This window comes from Archocentrus centrarchus, chromosome 15, assembly GCF_007364275.1.
Source record: "Archocentrus centrarchus isolate MPI-CPG fArcCen1 chromosome 15, fArcCen1, whole genome shotgun sequence".
NCBI classification, from domain to species: domain Eukaryota; kingdom Metazoa; phylum Chordata; class Actinopteri; order Cichliformes; family Cichlidae; genus Archocentrus; species Archocentrus centrarchus.
In genome coordinates, this window is record NC_044360.1 from 6,192,083 (window position 1) to 6,205,490 (window position 13,408).

Sequence of the window (13,408 nt, forward strand, 5' to 3'; positions counted from 1 at the left end):
AGCAATTGTCAGCTTAACTTGTATAAAGAAGTACAGTGCAACTGCAGAAACTAGCAGTACAGTCATTATAAAATAATTTCATGATCGGAATACTACATACTGGACCAACTACCTGTGGAAAGTGGAAAAACAGCACCAATGAAACATTTAGAATTATTAGTGTTTATTTATAAATTAATAACCTTCAGATGTCCAGTAACCAAGAAGAATTAAAAAGCATCAGCTGCTGCTTTTTCTTCAGTAGCCAAAAGGAAATTTCTTGTTTTCTTCTGTTATTATTTTCAGATCAAATTCAAGAAAAGCCTGTCCAGATATATATTTACACACAGTCATGGTTATTTTACCCATCAGTCTCAAGGTACTAACTGTCAACACAGCCTTAAGCTAAAAAATTTGGTAATTTCACCATTTCCATTTACAGTAAATAAAATAGTCATATTAGCAGTGAACTTTATTTTTATTGCTCCTTTTAGTAATAAAGCTGTAAGGTGCTTTACATAATTAACACAAAAAGTGCATTTAATCCATAGTTAAGAGATGTGAGCGTGGGAAACGTTCCTTTGCCTCTTCAAACTCACTGATTATTGCTGGCTGCCATCTCTGTATCTGAGCCCCCATTTTTGTTAAAGCTCCATCTTCCAGTGGCAGATAGTTTAGAGAGCAAACTGCAAAAATATTTAACCAAATGCCAGGTCAGGTCTTAGGACACTACTAATGAGCTGCATATCGCATGTCTTCTCTATAATAATCCCTTTGGGTTTCATGTACATCTATGAAGCCAATTTGATACTTTGTTGATGTTTTGGACTCTAAAACAGTGTCAGTACAGAAGGCAGGAACTTTAAGTAGCCATAAGTTCTTCATCTATATGTCTATTTAAAACTGTTACTTTTACCAGTTTGTACTACAAGTTGCACATTGATATTGAGCACACTAAGTAAGATTTAATTCATCTTCATTCTAACCACAACTTAATGAAGTAGACTTATTAACAATCCACATCACACAGTTTATGCCTTTGCTGACTTTCAAACCTGTTTTTTTTTTCCCTCTTTCCAGTAATAAAAATGAAAGATGTTTAAAACAGTCTAAACAAGAATGCCGGGCAATAACTGTAAACAACACACATACTGTATCATTTCTTCCTGTAGTACTCCATAAGCAATGACATGGCTGAAAGAAAGTTTCTACTGGGACACTAACTGAAGCTTAGGTTGGTCATAAGTGATCCTGCATGAATATTACATTTCCTGCTCTATATTTTCCAATCTGCCCTTTAATCCTTAGGCCAGAAAATGTGTTAGCACAAAGTCTATCTCCATATTTTCCATGTCATAATTTTATTAATTCGTCTAATTTGGTTTCCTACCACCAACACAAGAAAACAAAACAATTCAAACAGCTTCTGAATTGCTTTAAATTATATAGATAATCTAAAAATATCATCTATTACATACAATCTAAAGTACATAAAATTACAACAGTATATTGAATTACATTTTGGTCTCTTCAACCTTCATCGGGTATTTGATCATTTGACTCATGAACATCTTGCATACATTTTCATCAGCAGTCAACCAAAACTATTTTCAGGATACCAACCAAAATCTAAAAGTTTACATCATTTAAAACCTACCAAAATAAAACTCATCTTTCTCTTTATAACTCTTCTGTTCCATAAAGGATCTCACGTTGCCTTTTTGCTTCCATCCTGTTAATTACTGCCATCTTGTGCCCACTGTTGGCCGTTGCCTCTGGAAGCTAGCTCGACTACAAGCTATTGGAAACTACTTGCATAGTTTCAGTCATTTTCATGGGCCTGTCCATGTCCCTCTAACAAATGCTGTCACTGTGCAAGGCACTTTTTTGGTTTGATTGTGCATGTAACTGTGCATAAATCTGTGGGAGACCAGTGTATTAGATAAGCTACTCCTGGCTTAGCTTTCACTGTTAGGATAGACACGTCATGCAAATTAGGCTATGATTTAAAATTAGGTCCAGAAATATTTGGACAATGGCGCCATTTTGTTTTCTTTTTAAAGTTTTTTTTTTTTCTTTGAACATCACCACAGTGGATTTTTTGACTGAAGTGAAGACTTTCAGCTTAAATTCACGGGGCTTAACAAATGTATTGCATACATGGGAATTTCAGTCCCCTATTTTTAGGGACTCACACAGAAATCCCCCACCTGACAGTAGTCACATGAACAAACAGATGACTTTACAGAATATGATGCATTAAACTGATAGATTAAACTGTTCTGTCTGCTTGGCTTGACCTTCTTTAAAAGTCACCACACACCAATGATTCATACTATAGACAATTCAAGAAACTAAGAATTGAGCCTTTATGCACTAAAATACCAGGAGAATGAAGGTAAATCAGGGAGTTAAAACAGTGACATTTGTTTAACTGAAAACAGAGCATCCTCATCTGCACTTACTCTATTTAGAAACTCATCTTATGTCATTTCTTCCTGTTATGTCTTGAATTGTCTAACGTCATCTTTACAAACATTTGAGCAGTCATTTATGGAAACTAGGTTTTTCCGTCCTTGAATAGTGTTCCTTACTGTCCAATTGATTATTTCTATGAATTGATAGCATAGAAAGCACTGCTACTGCTTCCCTGCTCTACACCCCTCTGTTCTTTCCACATTCCCTTCTCTGTCTGCCAGACTTTTCATGCATAACAATGAGAGGACCACGTTTCTGTTCCCACCACTAACCCCTTTCTAAAATTTATGCAGACTTTTTTTCCCCCCCTTTTCTTTGCTTCTCATTCACCAAATCCCCACACTGTATGGATATTAAAATATTCGTTACAAGAATGAAAGAAAGCAAGAGAAAGACAGGGAATGAGGGAAAGAAAGGGAATGACACAAGAATGTGTGCATGCTTATGACTGTGTGCAAGAAACGAGGAGTGTGTTGAAGAGTGAAAAGAAGAGGAGAGAGAGATGGTACGTGCTTGAGATGGCCTGTTGGAGACAGGATGTTTGAGTCGAGGAGGCAGAGGGGGAGAGGTAGACAGCAGACTCAAACCGAGCTCAGTCCTCCCTTGCTAGCTTGTTAATCTCCCTAGACTTGACATTTGAAAGCCTCCACCCCTCTCTCCTCCCTCTTCTCCTCTTCATCGCCCCTTATGTCCCCACACCCTCCATACTCTCAGCGCACTGATGTGTGTAAATCCAGCACTACCACTGAATACACTAAACTTCTCCTTGGCTCTAAATCCCTTTTGAAACCTGGTAGGACAACTATTTCTCAGTGGTAAAATTCACCTTGAACAAATGACTCTGGCTTTACATGGAGACTATGATATTATAATAGGACAAATTATGGGCCATGGCACATAGGTAATTTTTGGACATGAGCGGTGTTGCCTCCAGTCCAATGTCCCTAAGACACATTCATACTGCGGGTTCTGCATGATGTAGTCTGCAGTTTACATAGCAAGACAGAAAGAAAGGATGTGGAGGATGGGAACGTTTCATAATAGCTTTCACGCTGAAGATCAGAGTTCTCCTCCACCAATAAAGCAAACCACTAACTAACTTTGTTCATCTCTTTAATGAAAACTTTCCATAGATTTGTAACATCTAAATAAACATTTAAGACATCCTAACTTGCTGCCTGCTTTTCTCAGGAAGGTCATTTTAAAATCATAAAACTTTTATTTGATGGACAGTGATGGATGATGTCTACAAGCTAATAAGAAGAATCGGTTATTGAAAACCAGGTTTAATTATGGTAAAGATGAACCTGTTGTCTAGTGCTAACAGAAACATTAGAAGTCAGTGAACCACAGTGTGTCAGCAGAAGCTGTTACAACCATGAATTATAGATTTTTAAAAATAATGAAGCCACTATAATATTGGCTGTTGGTTTTGCTCTTGCCACATTGGGTGAGTTATGATGGAGCTCATGAGCTAACACTATCACGCTGAGAAAGATGCTTTATTCACTGTGATCTTTATTGGGATTTGGCAAGTGTTGGACACTGAACAAATGAGGCGTGTGTGCTTCTTCTTCTTCCCCTCCTCCTCCTCCTCTTCTTCCTTAAGGGTCACCACAGTGGATCATCTGCCTCCATCTGACCCTATCTCTACCATCCTCTTCTGTCAGCCCAACCATCACTACATCCACGAACCTTCCCTGTTGTCTTCCTTGTATTTTCTTTTCTTTGTCTCCACACTGCTCAACCTGAGCTGTCCCTCTGATGCATTCATTTCCAGTCCTGTCCCTCCATCTTCAACTCTGCTGTCTCCAGCTCCACCTCCTTTTTGTCACTTCCGCTGTCTCCAAACCATACATACATCTTGTAAACCTTCCTTTTCTACATACACTACATACACAGGTATATATAAATTTTCCACTGTCAGTGCTAAAACTGCTGAACGCTGACGTGTGTGTGTGTGTGTGTGTGTGTGTGTGTGTGTGTGTGTGTGTGTGTGTGTGTATACAATGCTTTTCAGCAACAAATAATTGGGCAGAATGACTAAAGACTGCTAAGCTTCACCTGCTTGTTATTAAGTGCTTTGGGTTTTTAGAGGTTAATTATTTACCACGTCAGAGTCTCAACACCACAAACTCTTAAATAGCCAACATATTCTTCCAGTTGTCTAACACCAGTCCACAGAGACCTAAACCACAAAGCACACTGTGTTTTACTTACACTTAGTAGCATCTCTATTGAAAATATCTTTCTGATTCCACATCATTATCAATATGTAACCAATATATTCTCGTATTACTTTGCACTGATCAACTAAAGCTAGACATTATATAGAACAGAGGGTGGACACACACACACAAAAAGGATTATAATATAAAAAATTTAATCTCAGCACTTGAAATATGGATGTAGTCTATCATCAAAGATTATACTCCCTCCTCAAGCTCATTTCCTTTTAACTATGACAGTGATTCTGTAACAGACACAGTCTGATCTCTGCAGTCAAGGACAAATTACAATCACCCTTTTTAACTTGCACTTCATCAATGTTTGGTGTCACTGACATTTCTTTTTTTTAAATGCTGGCTGTCTAATTTGAAATTAAAAGCTGTCATGTGTTGTCAGTGTATTGCTCATTACTCCTGAATTAATTTACAGAATCAATTGCTGTTAGTCTGTTGGCACAGTTAAATTAACAGACTCTGAACATCTCCTGCCCAGAAGTTTAAAAATGCTTTGCATAGTGCTGAGGTATAAGACTCTGGGAAAAGTTCAATTGTAAACAAATTATGATAAAGGAAAATACTGATATGCAACTTTAAAAATTTGAATCTATTGTTCAGGCTTTTATTATACAGTAGTTACTGGCTTAGCTTGGCCTTAAGATATAACAATATTGCTTTTTTTGTCCCAATACAAACCTAGTATCCCTATTCAGAATTAAGACTGTGAACTTTGTGCACAATTCTGCTCACATGTAATGTTTTTTCCTTATGCCAAAGGTCTTCTGTGCGGGAATAGCATGAATGGCTTGTGTGATTGGAATTTAAAGAACTAGTGATCAGAATCCTGCTGTACATTCAATCAGCTCAGTGCTGTGGTGTGCTGGAAGAAGTGGCATTCAGACTGAAATGGTCCCATAGGTTTTATTTACGTGTGTGTGTGTGTGTGTGTGTGTGTGTGTGTGTGTGTGTGTGTGTGTGTGTGTGTGTGTGTGTGTGTGTGTGTGTGTGTGTGTGTCAGTCATCTTCAGCTTACAGTGACCTGGTTATATAAGCACATGTAACCGATATGGTAGAGACTGTCTGAATGTCTACAATGTGACTGCACTCACACGACAAGACACACACACAGACACACACGGATTCCAGATGTTATTCAGGAGTCAACCATATAATTTTAGAATCCATCCCAAAAAATTGGCACTGCTGTTTCTGAAGTTACAGACTGGATCTCATTTACATGTGTATTCCAAGCTTAGCTTCTGCTGTGATTTGAACCTCCCCCTGTCAGCTCAAAGCACTCTGGCCATTCTCTTCTCACCTCTGACATCAGCAAAGCATGTTCACCCAGAGGACTGGTGCTCACTGGATATTTTCTTTTTTTTTTTTTTTTTTGGGACCATTCTCTGTAAACCCTAGAGATGGTTGTGTGGGAAAATCCCAGGAGAGCAGCAGTTTCTGAAATACTCCTGTCTGTCTGGCACCAACAACCATGCCACATTCAAAGTCACTTAAATCACCTTTTCTCCCCATGATGATGCTCGCTTTGAATTTCAGCAGGTCGTGACACAGATAATGTAGTCTAAAGCGCTTAGTAAGAGTAGAAATATGCTATATAAATGTCAGTTCATTTATTTAATGCTAAAATAAAAAAGATTTTAAAAAGTTACAAGCGCTAGAAAGCAATGGCCATAAAGAACCACAGATATGTACCATTTTATCTACAATTGTTTAACTGATACCCATTATTATATGGAACTAAATAAAGTAGGCTAAAAGTTTCGGCATGAAAACGAGAAAAGTTTCAGCATGAACAGATGACCCAAAAGCACCTGATGCGTTTCTCTCTTGCTCTCTCCTCTTATGAACAGCAGTGTGTCTGAGCAGGAGAGAGCTGCACTTACGCTGTTCAATAGTGTGATGTACATCAAACACCCGACCCTACCTCTGCATGCCTGGCTGCAGCCACTGGTTCTAACCCTCAGAAGTCCTTTAAATTGAAAAATAATTTTAGCTTCCCTCAATTTTTCTGAACATGGAGTATTATATTTCCCCAACTTGCAGGCACCGATAGCATTAACATATACATTGTTGGCTGCATCAGTAGGTGACTGCACAAATACTCTTCATCCTCCAGATTTAACACCATTACTGCTACATGTAGCACTAATATATAGAGCCGAATATTGCTGATTTGCACTGTGTGTCTTTCTGTCTCTCACAGTCTGTATGTGGTTTTTATCTAAGGCAGCTGGATGCCAGCTGTCATTCACTTAGATAACTGGCCTGGCCACAAACACACACAAACACAGGACCACCCAGGGCCGATCTTTTAGTGTGTGTGTGTGTGTCCCTGTCTGTGTGTCTGTGTGAGTGAGAGAGAGACAAGCCAGTTGTTTTCCATCCAGCTGAAGTCACTGGCCCTCACCCTGAGCCATCCATCACTAGACAGATAAAGATAGAGATCTGGCCAAACATAGAAAGAGACATAAAGAGAGTCAAGGGCTACTAAATGCTTGGACAGAAGGAGGGTGTAAAAAGAGGCAGGGGAGTGAGCCAGAATATGAAACAGAGACACAAAGCCAAAGAGTGAGAGTGAAGTTACTCAATGGTTTAGCAAGGAGGACAGTAAGAGAGGAGACTGAGGCGGACATACCAAGAGAAAACTGTGTGTTTACACAACCCTTCTTCAATTTGGGGACATGCCACTGAGCATCAAGCATGTTTGTTTTATAATTAAGAAGTCAAATGCCAAGAATTCCACAAAGCTATAATATAACCCTCATTCGTGTGTTATGTTCCAGCTGGTGACTGCAAAAATAAAATCCAATGTTGTAGGTGAAAAAAATAAAAAACTGTCTTCAGCATTTGTGACTGTATTAGAGTTTCTTTTCTTCAAATTTATTTATATTATAGATTATACATTCCAGAAGATGACAATGGCTTAGCTGCTGTTTTCTCTTGTAATGGCTCTCCTGTGTATGGGCTACATTGTAGCAATGGTGTTATCAATTACAGCAACATAGCTGAGAATCTAAATTCTGAGCCAGAGAGAGGCAGGCAGCAGGATAAGCCTCTGAACATGTAGATGTGAGACTGATGAAAACGTCAGTCATTTCAGGATTTCGGCAGGTGAGCCAAAGTGACAAATGTGTTGCAACAACATCTGATTATAATGTGATACAGCACTGCTGAATTTCTTTTAAGCAGTCATTTTACCCAGGATATGCCCCCATAATAAAAAAGTACCTCAATCCAGACCAAAAACATTTCCCTGGTCTTAATAAATTACTTACCGTACGACACCAAAAGCCTTCATTCACCCAACACTCACCTCACTCACCAGATTTAATTCATCCATCCTTTTCCCTAAAACAAAATTCTGCTTTGAAGGGCAGCCATACATCCTGGGCACAGAACAGGACTTCCAGGAAGCAATCTAAAATTAGCAGCCGCACTGAAAAGTTTCAGGTGTGCAGAAGAAGATAACCTTGAAAGGGGCACTGGCCAGATCTAAATCAGGTAATGCTTGTAATTTTTACCATACAAGTCTTGGAATTTTGTAATCGCTGCATGCTTTTACTGAAAACCACACTGCTCTGCAGCGTCCTGCATGTCCCTTCTTCAGAGATCACTCACTGTAGCACCAAAGCCCTGGTGGAACCATGTTACTTACAAACAACAGTGATATACTCTCAGTTATCTAACTGACCCATTTTCAGCTATAGAGAAGGAACCACTTTCAAACAAATGCAAGACTTTTTCCTGAAAAATAAGGTCTGAAAAAAATGGGGTGGGGGTATCTTTTATATGAGGAATATACAATTACATTCTTACAACCTACAGAGAGTGTTGAATTATGTATTGTAGCCTTATTGTTGCTAGGCAAATGAGTGCTTTCAAGTCCATTTACAGTGGGCCTTTCATAGTTAGTCAGCCATAGAAGCATTTCATTAGCCTAGTTGAACCTTCAGGAGTTTCTGAAGGTCTGAAACTTTTTTCCTCCTTTTTTTTGCCTGCTACAACCAAGGAAATAAGTTCATGACGAATGAAAATTACTTCACGTAATCTCCGGTCATCTGTGCTGCAGAAAAGAACAAAGGGTAAAATCTTTGAAACAGACCAGAATTACATCTGTCATTGATCGCAATCAGGAGGGACCGTCAGTATGAAAAGCTAAAAATTACTAAAAGATTATTTCTCAAAAGTCACATGGTTTTCTTACTTTTTAATTTTATTGAATAACATATAAAGTTTCTTTTTTGTTTCCTTTTCCTGGACACTTTATGATAACATATCCACTCTTAATATAATGTGTTTGCCATAGAAATTGTCTCTTGTTCTGTTTCTAGTCCTAAGACGTGTCCAAATCCGGACCTTTATCTGCTAATTGTTATCAGTGGTAATCTGAAAAAAGATACCACTATGCACAACTTTATTTTGATGTGTTTAGTTGTCCTGCTTTGGTATTTCCACGGTCTGCAAACAAGCAGCCCTACAGTGGTTAGTAAGCCCAACAAATTACATGTTAACTGCATGTTCTGAAATTTGTGTTTAATTATAGATTTTAATGAATAAAAAAAATACCCTCAAAGCCTATTTTAATCTGGCTCATGTTATATTTAAATGAGTGGGTCTTTGTCAAAATAAATGATGCAACTTTTCTGGGGCACTTTCTTCACCCATCTGTTGCTGGTGATGCTGTTGTTGAGAAGCAGACAGCAGCCAGCCATGGTTGGAGACACATGTTTAAAACTGCTTACTGAAGAGACGCACAAAGCTGTCAGACAAAAACACTTCAGGTAAATGGGAGACATGCACATCGCTGCTTCTATCACACCTCATGAAGCTTGAAAACAATATCAACTTCTGATTCGATTTTCCAATTGACACCCATGCAATTCTGGCATTTTTCCTTTAGCTGTGGCTGTCTGACATTTTCTCACAGTCACTGAGTGCAGTGAGAGGGATGAATGCTAATCATTTCAACACTGCACTGGGATAGTCTGTGTCTTAGACAAAATGTCGACACAAAGATGAATTCTAATGGATTAAAATGAATAAAAACGGCTGACTCACTCCTACAGCCTACATTCTTCTTTTCATTTTTTTATACTTAAAGCTTTCTTGAGGGTCTGAGCTTTTGTACAGAGGCGTGCTCTAATGATTTCACATTGTCCTGTCATCTGATCAGTGGCCTGTGGCAGGCTCATGTACTCAACATGCCACTTTTATTTATATACTTATTTGTGGATATGTGTGTGTCAGAGGGAGAGAGTGTGACTTCTTATGGGGTTCTACACAGCAGCTTCATAACTCAACCAATTCCAGTGGGTGGCTGTGTTATGCTATTGTGTTACAAACATGACAAATCGCAAACGCACTGCTCGCTAATTGTCCCTTGAGCCTGGAATACAAGTGCTTGTTGTGAGCTAATTGTCACCCAAAGGGAATGCACAAATCCGCTGAAGTGAGTTGAAACAATAAGCACATGGCTAAAACACTGTTATTAAAGGTAAATCTATAATAGATTACTTATCACCTGCAAACAAATTTCAACCATTAATGCACAGGAGATCTCATAGATTTTTCAAAGCTCTTAATGTAATGCAGCTGGTTTGATTGTACTGACCCTCAAAAATTAATTGAAGTAAAGTTCAGCTGAACAGTTTCATCTAATTTGCACTCTCATTCTAGTCATCTAAAGTGGCAATTAAGTGCTGCCCATTGGGAGATGCCTCATTGGAAGTAGGAACGGTTGACTTCAACACTTTATTCAAACAAAAGCATCTTATCTTTAACATAACCCTTAAAATACTGGATCCATGCACAAATCTACATACAGTATCTTCAATTTTGGTTCCTATCACAAAGTGGAATTCAGTATAAACTGGAGGTTGCTAAGTAATGCCAACCTATTCTAATTCTTCAAGATCACAATGGGTTATTGTGCATAGAAGTTCAACTAATTTTTTAATTATAACCTTTCTGCTTATCTAAACTTTCACCTGGATGCATCCATGAGTGGCTATTACAAGTCCCTTCTTCATCTTCATCAATTAAATAATCAATAAATCACACATAAGCACAAACACATTGAGGCACACATAGAAACATGCTAACAGAGTGCAATATCCTTAAACTTTGAAACAAAACAAAAACAAAAAAGAGGTTTTACTGGCAGTTTTTAATTCATGGCTGTTTTTAAGGTTTCTGACAGTCTTTCTCACACTAATGCAGTCCATACTTCTCTCTCATCCATCCATTTTCTTCTGCTTATCTGGGGCCAGGTCATGGGGGCAGCAGCCTAAGCAGAGAAACCCAGATCTACATTTGCCCAGCCACCTTCTTCAGTTTATCTAGGGGAACACAGAGACCTTCCCAGGTTCCCAGATATAATCTCTCCAGTGTGTCCTGGGTCTACCCTGGGGCCTCCTCCCAGTAGGACATGCTCAGATCCCCTCAACCAGGAGGCACCCGCGGGGCATCCTAGTCAGATGCCCAAACCACTTCAAATACCTTTTGATGTAGAGGAGTAGCACCTCCTCCCTTGAACGCCGACCGACACACACTACACCCAACTCCTATGGCACCTCCTGAGCCCCTCTCGAATGAGTGCACCCTTCACCCTATCTCTAAGCGAGAAGCTAGCCACCCTTTGGAGAAACCACTGCTTGTATCCACGACCTTGTTCTTTTGGTCACTACACACAGCTCATGACCAAAAGTGACAGCAGGGCTGTAGATCGACCGGTAAATCACCAGCTGACACGGACCGGTACAGCATTCAGATCACGCAGCTGCTGCAGTCAATCTGTAAATCTCCCACTCACCTCTCCCCTCACTCGTAAACAGGACCTCGAGATACTTAGACTCCTCCACTTGGAGCAGCAACTCAGATCCAGAGTGGGCACCGCACCTTTTTACAGTTGAGGACCATGGCCTCGGAAATGGAGGTGCTAATTCTCATTCCCATTGCTTCACACTCAACTGCAAACTGTAGGCCACAAGCCGATGAAGTCAACAGGACTATATCATCTGCAAAAAGCAGAGATGACATTTTGAGGCCAAAAAGGTGGAACCCTTCTGCCACCTGGCTACACTTAGAAATTCTGTCCATATAACAATTATGAACAGAATCGGGGAGAAAGGGCAGCCCTGGCGGAGTCCAACATCCACCAGAAACGAGTTCAACTTATCGCCGGCAATGTGCAGCTGCAGTTGTACAGGCTCATAACAATGGGGGCAGACACCCCATGCTCCCAAGAGACATACTCAAATGCATTCTCCCAGTCCCACAAATGTAGACTCTCACGCACACAATCAGGACAAAAACTGCACTGTTCCTCCTGAATCGGAGGTTCAACAGGTTTCCCAGTAAGGCTGAGTAGGGTGATCCCTCTATAGTTGGAACACATCCTCTGGTCCCCCACCCAGCAACTCCAAGAGGGCTGGGTAACAACCTGAAGGCACAGCAAAACAACCGTTTTGTCCACTGCTGAAAACTCCAACGTACAGGCAGCAAGCCGAGGTCATATAAGGATACCCATCCCAGCCTGCCCACTCTCACCAAGGGCAACTCCAGCCTGAAACAGTATCCAGCCCCTCACCAAGAGACTGGTTCCAGAGCCCAAACCATGCATTGAGGCCCGACCATATCTATCTGGTCTATTTCAGCCTCACAATCTGGCTCAGGTTCCTTGGACATCAGAAAGGTGATATTCCATCGCCAGCCTCGATAGCTGAGGATAGGTCCACCAAGGCCTCCACCCTTGAACACTGCCCGACACACATTGCGCCTGACCCCTACAGCACCTAAAGGAGGGTGGGCCCCTGTCTCCTCTTTAGGCTGCGCCTGACTGAGCCCCATAGGATAAGGACCGGCCAAGAGCACCTGGTGGCCTCCTCTCTCATCTGAATGTAAATGTTGATTTCATCCCAGAGATCTCTTATTGTTTGTTGTTCTTAATAAGTGTTATTGCCTATTTATGCATGTGTGAGTGTATGATTGTGTGTACGGTTTGATGGTTTCTTGCTGTAATTGCTCTAGATGTGAAAATCAGAAGGTCTGTGTTATTTATCACTTCATTAATAATTCTTTGCCACACAGATGTCCATCTTGGTAAAAGTGTGATTCTCAAATTAAAAAATAAAACCAAACCACGGGGCTGGACTGAGAAGATTTCTGAGGGTGCAAACAAAGCTTTCAGTGGATATCACACTAACCTATCCATCACTTTATATGTGGAGAAAACCTTCTCAATCTAAATCAGTGCCACATTATTATTCAGATACAAGGCCAAAAAAAGTTCATGACATGGTCCTACATAATCCTTTCATAATATTCAGGCCCCAAGACACGAGGCACTGTGACCATAGGCGGTGCTATAATCATCAAATTTGCATTTTAGCTCATACAATTAGGTCCAAATTTTTTGGACAAAGACACCATTGTTGTAGTTTAGCCTCTACACACAGAAGTTTTTAAAGGCTAAATTTTTGTGAAACCCCTTAAATTAAAGCTAAAAGTCTGCACATCAATCACATATTGATTGTTTGTGTATTTCTCCAACAAATTATGAACCTAACTGTATCCTTTTCATTGAAATGTACTTAAGATTTGAGTTTACTGAAGTTGGTTTTACTGCCTATACTAATATGTATAAACTGTGTGATACAATGGGCCAAGCATCTGTAGCTTTAAAGTGATATTTACCTACAGAGATGAAA